A 13,808-nucleotide genomic window follows, 5' to 3' on the forward strand; every position below is an offset into this window, starting at 1 on the left:
ACTATCCATCTTTGCTTAAAAAGCTTGTGACTGAAGGCAATATCGAAGCAATCCGCCCAGGATGCACATATGCCTACATCAAACTGACCACATGCAGTCCTAAACATCGATGGGAAGATACAAATAAAATCAAAATCAAGTGAATTTATATGTATGTATGTATGTATGTATATATATGCAAGAACAAGAAAGAAGTTACTTGGTGTTAAAATCAAGGAACCACTAGGAGTCGGTGATGTAATAGTTGAGTGGAGTTCAGAGACAGATAAGATAAATTGTGTGATAATTTTAGAGGTAATAAAGGATTCATGGAATTGAAAACTGATAAGATGGGTTACGTAAGAAATGAATAGAATTTGAAGAGTTCACATAATTTAAGAGAACCAAGTGAGTGGAAATGTATGAGTGAAAGGGTGGTTTAAGAATTCTGCGAAACATAACCACTAAGAGTAGAAAATACTCGTAAGCTACTAGTATTTAATCACAGATGTTTTAGAAACATCGCTCGCATCTGCTGGGATCACCGGGTAAGTAATAGTGAGGTCAGACACAGGGTTTTAGGGAATGATGGTGGATCACTTGATGAATCTTCATCGACTGAGATGGTTGGACCACGTGTGACATATGTCTGAACACCGATTATCATGACGCGCAATGCTGACTAGTGTTGAGAATGACTGAAAGAAAGTAAGGGGCGACCAAACCAAAACCTGGCATCAGTCCACACAGTCACTAACTTCTGGTCTGAGCTATGTTGTTAGATGCATACTAATTGGTTGTGGTCCGCGTGACTATCGTAACCAATGGTTGGAGACTGTGGATGACATGGCTCAGAATCGATCACAATGGTGTACGTGTATACACTCTGTCTTACCTAAAACTATGGGATTAAAATTGCATTGTATCTTTCCTTCTACGAACTGATTCTTTCTTCCTGTATTATATCCTTACACAAAATCCTTCTTTTATATATTACCACTACTGAACTAACTACTTCTATGAATTCGGTGTTCATCTTGTTGTGCTAATGAGGTATGGCAACTTGTGCCGATGCATATATGTGCCTGGTCCTACGTTTGTAGTTGACTGACTGACTGACTACACCTTTAAAATCATTAACTGATAGATTATGCAGTGAATAATTCATCTATCAATAAAAACTAATAAATGCATAAATTAAAAGCACTACTCTATTCATTTATATTGAAAATATCTTTTCAATTCATATTTTCTTGTATAGATAATCTGAACACATTGCTTAGATACTATACTCAGTAGGTTTTTATCATATAATTTAAATGACCTATTTTTCATAGTTAGACCTTCAAGTTTAAAATAATTTTTTTCTTTGAACTTAACTGTGGTGTTTTAATGAACTAATGATACCTTTGTACTGGTTGAATGCTTGATTTCGAATTCTAAATACAGTACATTCGTTGTGCCTGTGTCTTCTTAATTCAATTGCGTTAATCCTGGAATTCCTAGTTCATACGAGAATTCGAATACTATATTGGCGTCGCGATGGAGCCTGCAATGGAAAAGTTAGATATTCATTCAACTCCTGAAGCTTTTGAGGATTACTTGGAAAGGTTTGAAATCTGGAGCATGACCAAGAAAGATGTTAAAGGTGATAAAATTGTGGCACATTTTCTGACATTCATTGGGAGAGAAGCGTACAGTTTATTAAAAACTTTGGCATATCCAGAAAAACCCATCTCACTCCCTTATGCAACTCTTAAAGAGCTATTATTAAGTCATGTAAAATGCACCAGTTTTGAATGCCGTGAAAGGGCGAAGTTTCATAAGATGGTTCGTCAAAATGACCAAAAGGGTCGGGAATTCATCCTTGAATTACAGAAACAAGCTGCCAAGTGTAATTTCGGTGATCAACTTCATGTGCAACTGAGAGGTTGATTAATTGCAGGAATTAACATACCGGGTTTGGAAAGAGAGCTGTTAAGAATGCCAAACTGTTCCTTTCAAGATGCTAGAACTGCATGTATTAACTACGAACTTGATATCCAGTCGATGAAGATTTCTAATACTTTGCTTAGTCGTCGTGATGAACTTCAATCTCAGGGTCAATCAAACTTGCGTTCATTTAACAGTGATTCCTATTCTCGTGTAAATATGAAAGGTGTTTCAACAAGGAATTACAAAGCAAATCACAAAGGTGAGATGAAGTTTGGTAAATGTTTATCATGTGGAAAGTTTCATGCTCGCAATTCATGTATATTTCGTAATGCTAAATGTTTTAAATGTGGTAAGGTAGGACACATTCAGTCAGTATGCAAAGCTACTGTCCATTTTGCTTCGAGCTGTACTAAATCTTGTAATTTAAATTTCAATAATTCGGATGTTTCTAGTGATCATTTATCTTTGTCTACTATTTCGAAAGGTAATGCTCATATTCAGAAGCGACTATATACATCGCTTGGTTCATTTCATGACTTTATTCTGGGAACAGGCAGTACAGAGTCCATTATTTCACTCAAGAACTTGAAAGCTTTAGATCCTAACGTTGTTGTACGACCCACTGAAGTATCAATACTGGGGATTACTGGACACAGACTGCCCATACGAGGATGTTGTGAATTGCTAATCAGAGATGATAATTCTTCATACATACCTTGTGAATTTTTAGTTAGCGAAACAGGACTGTCAATATTGGGTTTAAAGAATTTGAAAAGGCTTAAGGTGGAGTTGTCCTTCTTAGTTTCTAAAGAGAATTCGGATACTTTACTTAAAGATTTGATAGCTATGTGTGCTAAGTGCAGTGGAGGTATGAAAATTAAGCCTATAAAACTTCAAGTACAGGGTGATCCCGTCTTTCTTAAAAGACGAATAATTCCTTATGGTCTTCGAGAAGCAGTACATAAAACATTAAACGATTTGTGTGTGAAAGGCATAATTGAACCAATTCAGTCTTCAGCATGGGGTACTCCTATCGTTACGCCACTGAAGTCGGACGGCAAGACCCCTAGAATTTGTGGTGACTATAGATTAACTCTGAATTCCCGTTTGTTGAAGCAAACGTGCACGACGGTAGAAGCTGAAGATATTCTAAATCGACTTCATGGTTCTAAAGTGTTCTCGAAAGTTGACCTAAAAGATGCTTATCTTCAAATTCCTTTAGATGAATCTTCATCTGTTTTGACGACAATTAACACTCCTTTTGTTCTGTTCAAATACAATTTCCTTCCATTTGGTCTAAGTTGTTCTCCAGCCATATTTCAGGAAGTTATGAATAAAGCAGTTAGTGATCTTGAAGGTGTTGAAGATTATCAAGATGATCTCATTGTTCATGGTTCTAATAAGGTAGTTCATGACCAGAGACTTATTGCTTTATTGCGTCGTTTAGTTGAGAAGAATATTACAGTGAATCCAAATAAGTGTTCATTTTGTGTATCTAGTTTTGGATGCCTTGGATACCTAGTTGATGGTGATGGTTTTAGACCAGATATGAAACGACTAGCTCCACTGACTAATGAACCGTCTCCGAAAAATCTTACAGAATTACGTTCACTAGTGGGTGCTCTTCAATACTATTCCCGCTTTATTCCTAATTTTTCTTGTCGTGCAAATTGTTTATTTAATATTTTAACATCCAATTCATTCAAATGGAGTGAGGAACAAGAGTCATGCTTACGAAGTCTACTGAAGTTTCTTCAAAGTGATGCTGTTCTTCGAACTTACTCCCCTAATATACATTCTGTGCTTATTACTGATGCATCACCTGTGGGAATTGGTGCAGTTTTGGAACAGGAAGGTAGACCAGCTATTTGTGTTTCACGCAAACTTACTGTTACTGAACAAAGATATTCACAGACTCAGCGGGAAGCATTAGCTGTGTTTTGGGCTGTTAAAAGACTTCATAAATATTTATTCGGAAAGAAATTCACTATTGTTACTGATCATGAAGCTTCAAAGTTTATTTGTCATCCTGAAAAATTCTTAGCACGTTCCTCAGCACCTATGGTTCAGCGATGGAGTATTGCTTTGGGTGCATATGACTATACGGTTCAGCACAGAAGTGCCAAACAGATTCAACATGTTGATTACATTTCTCAACAGTCATTACAAGATAAACCTATTAATACTTCGGATTGTTTGTTAGTGCAACCTTTACCAGTGAGACGTTCAGATCTCATTAGAGAAACTCGTAGATATTTTGGATGTATACTCAGTGCTATAAGGAAAGGTTGGAATGCTAATTTGAAACGTAGATTTCCTATCTATTTTTCAAAGCGGGATGAGCTATCTACTACTCCTGATGGTATTCTGTGTTTAAATGATCGTGTTGTCATTCCTCCTTTATTGCGTAAATCTGTTCTTGAAGATCTTCATAGTGGTCATTTAGGTGTTGAGAAAATGAAGTCCTTGGCAAGACTCACATGCTGGTGGCCAGAGATAAATGCAGATATATGTCGTACGGCAAACAATTGTGAGAAATGTCATCAGTTGAAAAATCATCCTTCGAAGTGGGTGCCATGGCCAGTATCGTCTGAGGCCTGGCAGAGGATTCATGCTGACTATTGTGGACCATTTCTTGGTAAATACTACGCACTAGTAGTCATTGATTCTTTTTCAAAGTGGCCTGAAGTTTTTTTACAACTTCACCAAATTCTGATTTCACAATACAAGCATTAAGAAAGGTGTTTAGTCGAGAAGGGGTTCCCATGGTGTTGGTGACTGATAATGGCTCACATTTTGCTGCAGATGAAGTCACTACCTGGTTGAACGGTATAGGGTGCAAACATCTATTTACTGCTCCCAGACATCCGTGTTCTAATGGTCAGGCAGAGAATTTTGTTAGGACATTAAAGACTGCTATTGATTCTATAGCCCCCTCAACATTTACTGAGCTGGAGAGGGGAGTAGATACCTTTCTATTGCAATATAGAAATGCCAAACATTCGGTGACGAAGTAGACTCCAGCGAAGCTATTGAAAGGAAGAATTCTTCGGTCGAATATGAGATGTTTGGAGTCTGCAGAAGTTACATACTATCGAGGAAATGATCTTCGACCATCTACGGGTATTGTTCTGAAGAATGTCGGAAAATCGATGGTGCGAATTCTAGATATCGATGACTTAAGTACACACAGTCGACATGTAGATCAAATACAATTTCAGGAACCAGGTGAGTCAGTTCCAATTTCGATTGTTAATTCTAATGCTAATGAGCATATTCTAGATAATACAGAATATTTATCCAATACAATGTCAAACAGACTCAGGATGAATTTGAGAAGAAAACGAACGATTGATTACAAACACCTAGACTCCAATTTAAGCTGTGGCGGATGTGGTGTTTGAATGAACTAATGATACCTTTGTACTGGTTGAATGCTTGATTTCGAATTCTAAATACAGTACATTCGTTGTGCCTGTGTCTTCTTAATTCAATTGCGTTAATCCTGGAATTCCTAGTTCATACGATAATTCGAATACTGTATTAACATCAAACAGACATTTTTCGAATATTTCAATACACTCTAAATATAATAACTGGTGACGTGGTGAAAAAAATTTCCGAGCCTTCAACCTTCAAATTAACGAATCAAGATCAGCTTGTAATTGGACAAAGTTCAGTGTAATTATTCCCAGTAATCAGCATACAGGGTTCTCGCCGGTGTCATTCAACGACATTGATTGTTAGTTAGTCGTACAGTAATTTTCATTACCGTGCTGATTCAAAAAATGGCTATTTCTTCCGACCAATTACAGTTTCTATTTGAGCGACAACAGCAGGGTTTCAAAAAGAGCCAGTTGAATGTTTTAGACAGTTTACGCACATGGCTGCTAAATCATCCATGTTTTGGATATGTGACAAAAGTTGATGAATTCATTTCTAATTTGTATTCCGAGCTGGAAAATGACTGGAGAACGTATGGACGTGTCGATGAAAGCCTCCGTGAATCTTTAACTGTGAAGATAATTATATAGTGTACCGCCTTAATAGGACCAAAAAACTAACGATTACTTCATTTATGAACGTCTGATTTATAAATTGTGTATAAAATGATAAATGGAAGTACCGTGGATACATAAGCAGCTTGGTAATTATGTTGGCTCTCAACCACACGATCCTCGAAACCAAAAGTACGGTTACTGAAAGGATTAACACTCAAGGTTTGACACCATGGAGAAGGTCGGAAGTGGTGAACGCGGGAAGATAGAATCTGTACAGCATGGCTTGATGATGTAAGTGAAGTCGCTTTTTTTAACTTCTTTTTCATATTAAATATACTATTTTATGCTCTGCCCAAATGTGTTCCTCAGAAGTCCTAAAAACCATATTGCAGACTGTCACTGTAGGACGCGTCAGAATAATTAATGATATGTTTTCCGTATAATATCTTATAGATCAGGTAGTTGCATGATGGAAAGTCTGCAATTTCGGGATTAGGTCTATTATTCTAACAACAAAGAAGAATGCACATGATACAAACCTAGATATTATTCTTACAGCTTAAAACTTTATTGTGTAAGTATGAATATAAGTGATAAACTGGATTGGAATTTGTCACCGTTGTTGACAGGCTGGCCTCAGAAGACTAATGTCGTATCACTGACTGATTCTAAGGTCGTACAACCTACGTCGTTTTAAGCTTCTATGTACTTTAAGGAAAGACAAGGTATCAATCAATTCCATTGTGTTGTTTTTGTGGTGCCAACTGAAGTGACACCGACTTTGATGAACGTATGGATACGCTATGAACGTACACTTAACTCCGTATATTACCTAGGCCAACCCCGGTTTTGTAAAGGTGGTAATAAGAAGCCAAATACGAGTGGGGTTGAAGAGATTTATTTCAGGCATTTTTTTATACAGACAGAGACTCAGAATAAGGGGCAGCAAAGCGAAGAGAGAGCGAAGCGAAACAAAATAACGCACAGAGGGGAAGGTGAGTGACCCAACTCTACTTAATCAAGCGAGAATTCATATTGATGGTCAAACGAAAATACGTTACGGACATATCATGAATAGCATAAGTAATTAACATATGGTTTATCTTCAAGAATTAGATCCTCATACAGATTTGACATACATAAGGCCATTTGTGACGAGTAGTAATGATCCAAAAGCAACATGATTAAACACGCAATATTGTGACTAGTTCCAAAGTGCTTGGTGCAGTTGATCTTTTTGTCACTTGCTCGATTCACAACAAATGTCGGGCTCATCGATGTAGAACCATAGTCTACTTTGTCATTGGTACTATTATAAGAATAGACTTAATCCTAAATTTGTAGATATGTCATCATGTGACTGCTTAATCTATATGATCTTACGTGGAAGTCACATCATTATCTACACCGACTCATCGTCTTGTAACAATTAACAATGTGATACATACTACTTTTGAAGAACACATTTAGGCTGAAAATAGGACAATATATTCAATGTGAATAAAGTCAAGTTATACAAAATGACCACTTCTGCAAGACGGAGCCGTGCCATCCGACTGAATGAATATCCCCGCGTTCACCATTGTTGGCCTTCTTTCCGCGTTAGACCCCGAATATCTGTTTTCCCAGTCATCTAATGTTCAGCTTTGAGGATTTTGGGGTTAAGACCAATATCCCTACAAACACACATACGGTCATATCAAGGCACTGAATGTTAGTAAGCTAATAATTAGTTGAATCAAAATGTGACTCAAGAAGAATTAATAAACGGACCTGTCTTGAAGCTAGAATAACTCGCATGGGCTTGACAAGGTTTCAGACATCACACTGGCGAAGAACATTGTCGGGATTTTAAACTGGTTGAAATCTCTCAGCCAACTCATTAGCCCAGGTTTGATGCATTGTTAGGGGTCCAGTAAACGTATAGAACTAAAGTACTTGACTTTATGTCTCAAAACAAGTGGCTATGATACACGATCGTAAAATACTAATACAATGCTCCTGTTGATTTTTCATTGTTTGGTAAAGCCTGTCCCATATGATCAATAACTATAAAAATGCTTGGGAGATTTTGACGTTGAGAAGGAGAGAATCCGATATATAAATGAATATGACAACTGTCAGACGTTTTAAACTTCTCCTGTACAGTAACTGTGTGTCACTACACATTTGTGCCTACCTTCATGGACCTATATTTATTTGTAGCCAAAAGAAAGAGGTTATTACGGATGGTAAATTCTTAATAGTGACGAGGGAAGCTGTAAATCGCAACAAAGACGAATGTTAATGAATAGATAGATGCCATTGAAAATGAAACAAAATATACAATACCAATGCTTTCTCCATCAGGTACATCCACTGTGTGATGACACACTTGTGTAATCAACCAGAAACAGTAAATAGCCGAACATTAAGCATATGCGACAATTGCCCGGTAAAAATGTAAAGAAGTTACTAAAAATCCTGGAATAGTGTTCTAACAAAAAGACAGAAACATCACTAATTAAATAGCCCTGAAGTGAGTCATTAACTGCTGAAAACCATTAATTTCCTAACAATTACGAAATCTAACATCTACCACACCAGGGACAGATCGATCATCTAACTCGAGCTGTTTCACAAAAAGACGGTCGTCCAATACGATGGTTGCTAGAAATAAAAATGCTAAGCACCATGAAAGCAAACTGAGAGTCGACAATTCCAGGGACACCCAAGAATTGACCACACAGCAAAAACCTAAAAAATGTGGTATTACTATCAGAAATAAACCAAAATTAAAAATAAATATGCATAAATATAGACAATAGTACTAGCAAGGATACATTTGAGTAAAAAGGACAAGAGAATGTTATCGAAGAAAACATATATAATGTGATTTTTTCATACTTATATGATACCATTCCAATAATGTAATACAATTCAACTTCCTGTTATAGCGTCGCAAATTTGTTCTCTTGACTGACCATTAGCCCATATTTTTGCACATCCTGCGAACAATATTCACTTCTTGAAGCTGAATAGCAGAACTTTTCACCACGTTTTTCAATTAAAGGAAATACAACCCTCATACAAAATCAGGAAGTGAGTGAATACTTGTGCCATAATGCTTCGATATTACGAGGGCGTTGTTGGCCAAGTCTTAACCAATCAACCTAAGTTGTCACACACCGATAAAACTAGTGTCGTGAGATACGCTATATACAAAAGATAAATTTATGTTCTGTTATGGACGAAAGATTTCGATTTGAAGGACACTGACAAGATACCCACAAAACAAGTTTTAATCAGTATTGAGTGTGCTCTGATTCCCTTCTAAATTTCCACAATTGTTCGTGGTGAGGGACTACACTCGAAACCCTTACCATTAAATCGACTACTCACAGTGAATATCAATTAAGACGATTAACTCAACGTATATTTCTTTAGCGATGGGAAAATGAGTAGTATCGGATTAGCTACACCTTAAAAACCTGATACGAAATGCACTATTCACTAATCAACCTCTGAACACTATAATGAGGATTTCACTTGGTGAGTTACCTGTAAATTGAAAGGGACATAATTATGGCTTCATAATGCAAGATTCAGACAGCATCCATTCAAGTACAGGTACACAGGTCACTCTACTGGAAAAATATTTACAAAAAGCTATTATGATCTTTTCAGAACTCAACAGCTTGTTAATAAGTGAACAAGATGGTTTCGCGAAAGGATTATCTTGGACGACTAACATCTTTATGGAATGTGAAAGACATGCAAATTCGCTTGAAAACGAAAAGTCGGTAGGTGTTGCTTATACTGACTTTAGGAATGTTTTTGATTGAGTACCACTTATCAAATTCCTTTCGAATATGGAGAATATAAGGAGTGATAAACGTCTTCTAAAGTCAATGTCACCAATGTAATAATAATAAAACTAATCCAACGTTGTAGAATTGCCGTGATATGACCACCTAATCTAAATCTCATTACGAATTCACAACACTGGTAATACTGTTCGTCCCATTGTGGCAGACATAGGTTGATAGTATGAACCTGTAAAGGATACATTTAGGTTAGGTATGGAATAATATGTCCACTGTAAAGACCAAGAAGATATATATGTGCTCGGTGGCCAGACTATGCCGTTTCCATTGGGTTCTCTCGTGTCAATATTATACAACTGTTCAATAGTCAATGTAAGTCATCTTAGAAAAACTTTAAAGAAGACAAGAGTGGCACCGAAATAGTAGTAGCCTTAATTGACACACTGCCAACCCACCCTTGGGCCTTCAACTTTTGATGCATAAGAGTTATATTTGTTTTTATATTAAGTACATGAGCGATCCACACTTGAACAATAAACATAAGTCGGAAACATCACAACAACAGCGTTAGGTCTCAAACGAAAGAAGGGTCTTCAACTGATGTGAGTGGTGTGTGCAGACTAGGCCAGTGGAAGTAACCGGTCTTCTGGATTTCTCCGCCAGAAGAAGACAGAAAAAAACGATTAAACCATCAAGTAAATTACCCGTGAACATTTAATACGCAACATTGGCAGTGAAATCTCGAAATAATGTCGAATTCTTTGGACAAATCTAGTGGACCTTTTCTGTATCTCCATTTGCGAATCCGATCACAAAAGGCGGTCATTACAGACCAAAGGTAATGTATTTAGTCGAGTTAGGCGACAAATACAAATTTTGTAACGTTCCGTTTCAATCCGCATTCGTGCCCAAGACGTCGATATAGTATCTATTTCCTACCAGATTACCAGTATTTTCTACTAGACCAAACGTTTATTTTTGTAATTTCAACTTTCGTTTTGTATCCCTTTATTTTATACGAACAGCGGAGCAGTTCTTCATGCTTGAGTGACTTCATTTATTTATTTCCAAAAAATATGGGTTCCTCTTCACTTTCGACCTTGAGATGACGAAAAAAGCAGGTATGATAACACCTGATAGCCAGACAGAACATGAGAAAATCTCACCTCACCAACATGGTATCAAGTAGACTTCTCGTGGCAATTCCTCAGATTTTATTGTTTCATTTTATCACCCTCCACTCCCTTAATACCTCATGCAGAGAGCACGTTCAACAAGTAATAAACGATAATTTGTGGGAAGAAGGTGAACGCTGCCAAGACAACAAGCTAGTGAAGTATATGAGATTCATATATTATCTCTGAATACTGACTGGGCAGGAGTTGCCACTGATTTGTAGTGACTCACATTTATCACGAGAACACGACTGGTTTAATAAAAACAATTATTATTATAACCAACTGTACCAGTGTTTGTTTTACCGTGCTTTTGTTTGACTGTGCTAATGACAGCTATTTTGTGCTTCCATTCTTGTACTTACACTTTGATTGTAACTTCGCGCGAATTCGGTTACGTTCTGTAACCAAGCTTGTATCCTGGCACGATCTCGGTATCCTTTCGATACCACGAGATCGCCAGCAAATAAACCTCGACTTAGTCCATTAACTGCCTTCTGATATTTGGCTTCTCGGGGATTTTATGGAGTCATTTGGAACGAGCTTCTTACGCCTTCTGATCTATTTGGCACGTGTTTCTTGGTAGCGGTGTTCATAGTTAATCTCAACTCGACGCCACGCTACAGATTATAAGAATAAGAAGGTGGAACACTGAACGAGTTAGAAATCCTCCATTTGGCTGCCGAAACTGAACCGAAGTTTTTCTGTGTAATAAAATAATTGATAAGATATTCCATTGTTGTCTAATACCATGTCAATCTCATATGGGCTGTTTTAGCTTCTAGATAAACCAGCTTGTTCATCCTGTTTGAGTCACATCTTGACCTTGTCAATTATTTGCTTGACTGTCTTTACATCAGCATTCGTGTGTACAACGCTTACCATACTCATCGCATGTATGTGGCTTATTTTTGCCTGGCTATAAGTGTTGAGCGATACTTTATCCAATCAAGTTGGCTCATCCGCCTCCTCCTCTCGGCGTCGCTTCTTGTTCTGATTGTCTGCCTGAGTACACGAGTGTTTGAGATAAATTCATTCAACGCCACTCGTATTTGGATTTTTATTACCGCTTTCACACAAACGGAGTAAGCCTAGGTAATATACGGACTTAATTGCATGTTTATAGCATATTCATACGTTCATCCAAATTTGAGTCATATCAAAGGCTAAAGAAGTTGATGTAATATCTTTAGTTGGATTGCAAAGAGTTGGCCAAAAATATCTTCTCAATTTCGAAACATTATAATGTGAGTATTTATTTACTTACATATTTTGCGTAAGCATTATGTTTCTGATTATTCCATATTATAAGCTAAAAACTTTGTTCATAAAGAATTAGAGATGCACTCTCCAACTGTTCTGTACAACGATCTGAATAATGAACTTTTGCAACAACTAGTCTTTCCTATACAGTTAAAGCGAGCCATAAGTAACAGCACTAAAATCTCAGATTTTTATATTTGGCTTCAAGCGAAATATTTTTGGGAACCATTGACAGATTGTAATCATTCCGATTGATCATAGACTGAAAGCAGGTTCAATTTTCAAATGTTCATCATGCGAACTAGTACTTAGTTGAGCGTCTAAAGGCTGTGTTCTAGGTGTCTTACATTTTATGCATTATGTATATTTTTATTTGAACGCATAAACTTTGGTACAAAGGGGCACCAAATACATATACGCTACACAATAACAATGAGAACGTGAAGAGATAGAGAATTTAGGGTGCGTATAAGAAAAAGGGTAACAATTACCAGCAGAAATTAGTGTATGATAATGAAATAATAATGAGAAGGACAGTTCAGTTAGCAAAGGCACAACCAGAAAGAATTCTTACGGTTAAAGAAATTACGTCCATTTTTATGAAGAAAGTAAAGGGAAGTTACAGCGGGATCGCCATTGGCTTCTATTGTAAGCCATATCTGATGACATTTCTAGCCACTGCGTTATACCATTTCTAGGACCCCAACCAAGGAGTTGTGAAGGTCCCTGTATGTATATGGAATCCCGTTTACTATTAAGTTCACAATGCCAGTTTATTCTGATGACATTAACGGAGAATGAAGTTCCCTCTGCACTCAAGGTCGACTCATACCTTCCGCTAAGCTCGTTTGAATCAAAACAAGCCCTGATCAATGCGGCCAGGTGTGATAACATGCACATTCGACACCAAGAGGCAAACAACTACATGGTCGGAAAAGCATCTGTGGTCTTGGTCCGGTCTCGTGATTATCTAAAGTAGTAATATTGGACCATGTTAAGACCAGCGCCCAATGCACCATGCTCGCAGCTGAGGTTTTCAGATCCCAAATGTTCACCACACTAAACACAACCTTAGATAAATCTATACTTGCGGACCACCTTTAAGCTCCAAACCCCTTATTCCAACTTCGGCCAGACAACCTGAAAGTAGTAGAGAGGGTGGGTACTCCAGAATTTCGAAGTTAATCATCCACAAGGTGGTACGAGAAGTCAGACCACCTTACTGTGCCTTGACGCAGATTAGATGACCTGAGTTCCATGTGAAAATTACCAGAGAATGGTTTAAGTCGTGAAGACTAGGCAGTGAAAGATCTGGATTCCATTAGTGGTCATCGAGCCGAATAGTTGGCTGGAACTTCAGTTAAAGTCACCCTATAATATACGTATTCATTCACATCTCGATTAGCTTGCAGCTAACTGCAACTTCCCATGAAGATATTGCTGCAACCAATCATCTACTCAATAACTTTGAACCTAAAGTCGTTTCTATCCTACCGTGTTGCTAATGATACACTATTTTCGAAAAGCGCTCGTGTTCATTGATCAGGTCAATGTAAACGGCCCAAAATAGGATCAGATTGCCAGAATCATCTCTAAAATAAATTTTTATGATGAAAAAAATATATAATGAAAACAACCTTTTAATGCTA

Source organism: Schistosoma haematobium, chromosome 1 (genome assembly GCF_000699445.3).
Source record: "Schistosoma haematobium chromosome 1, whole genome shotgun sequence".
Taxonomy (NCBI): domain Eukaryota; kingdom Metazoa; phylum Platyhelminthes; class Trematoda; order Strigeidida; family Schistosomatidae; genus Schistosoma; species Schistosoma haematobium.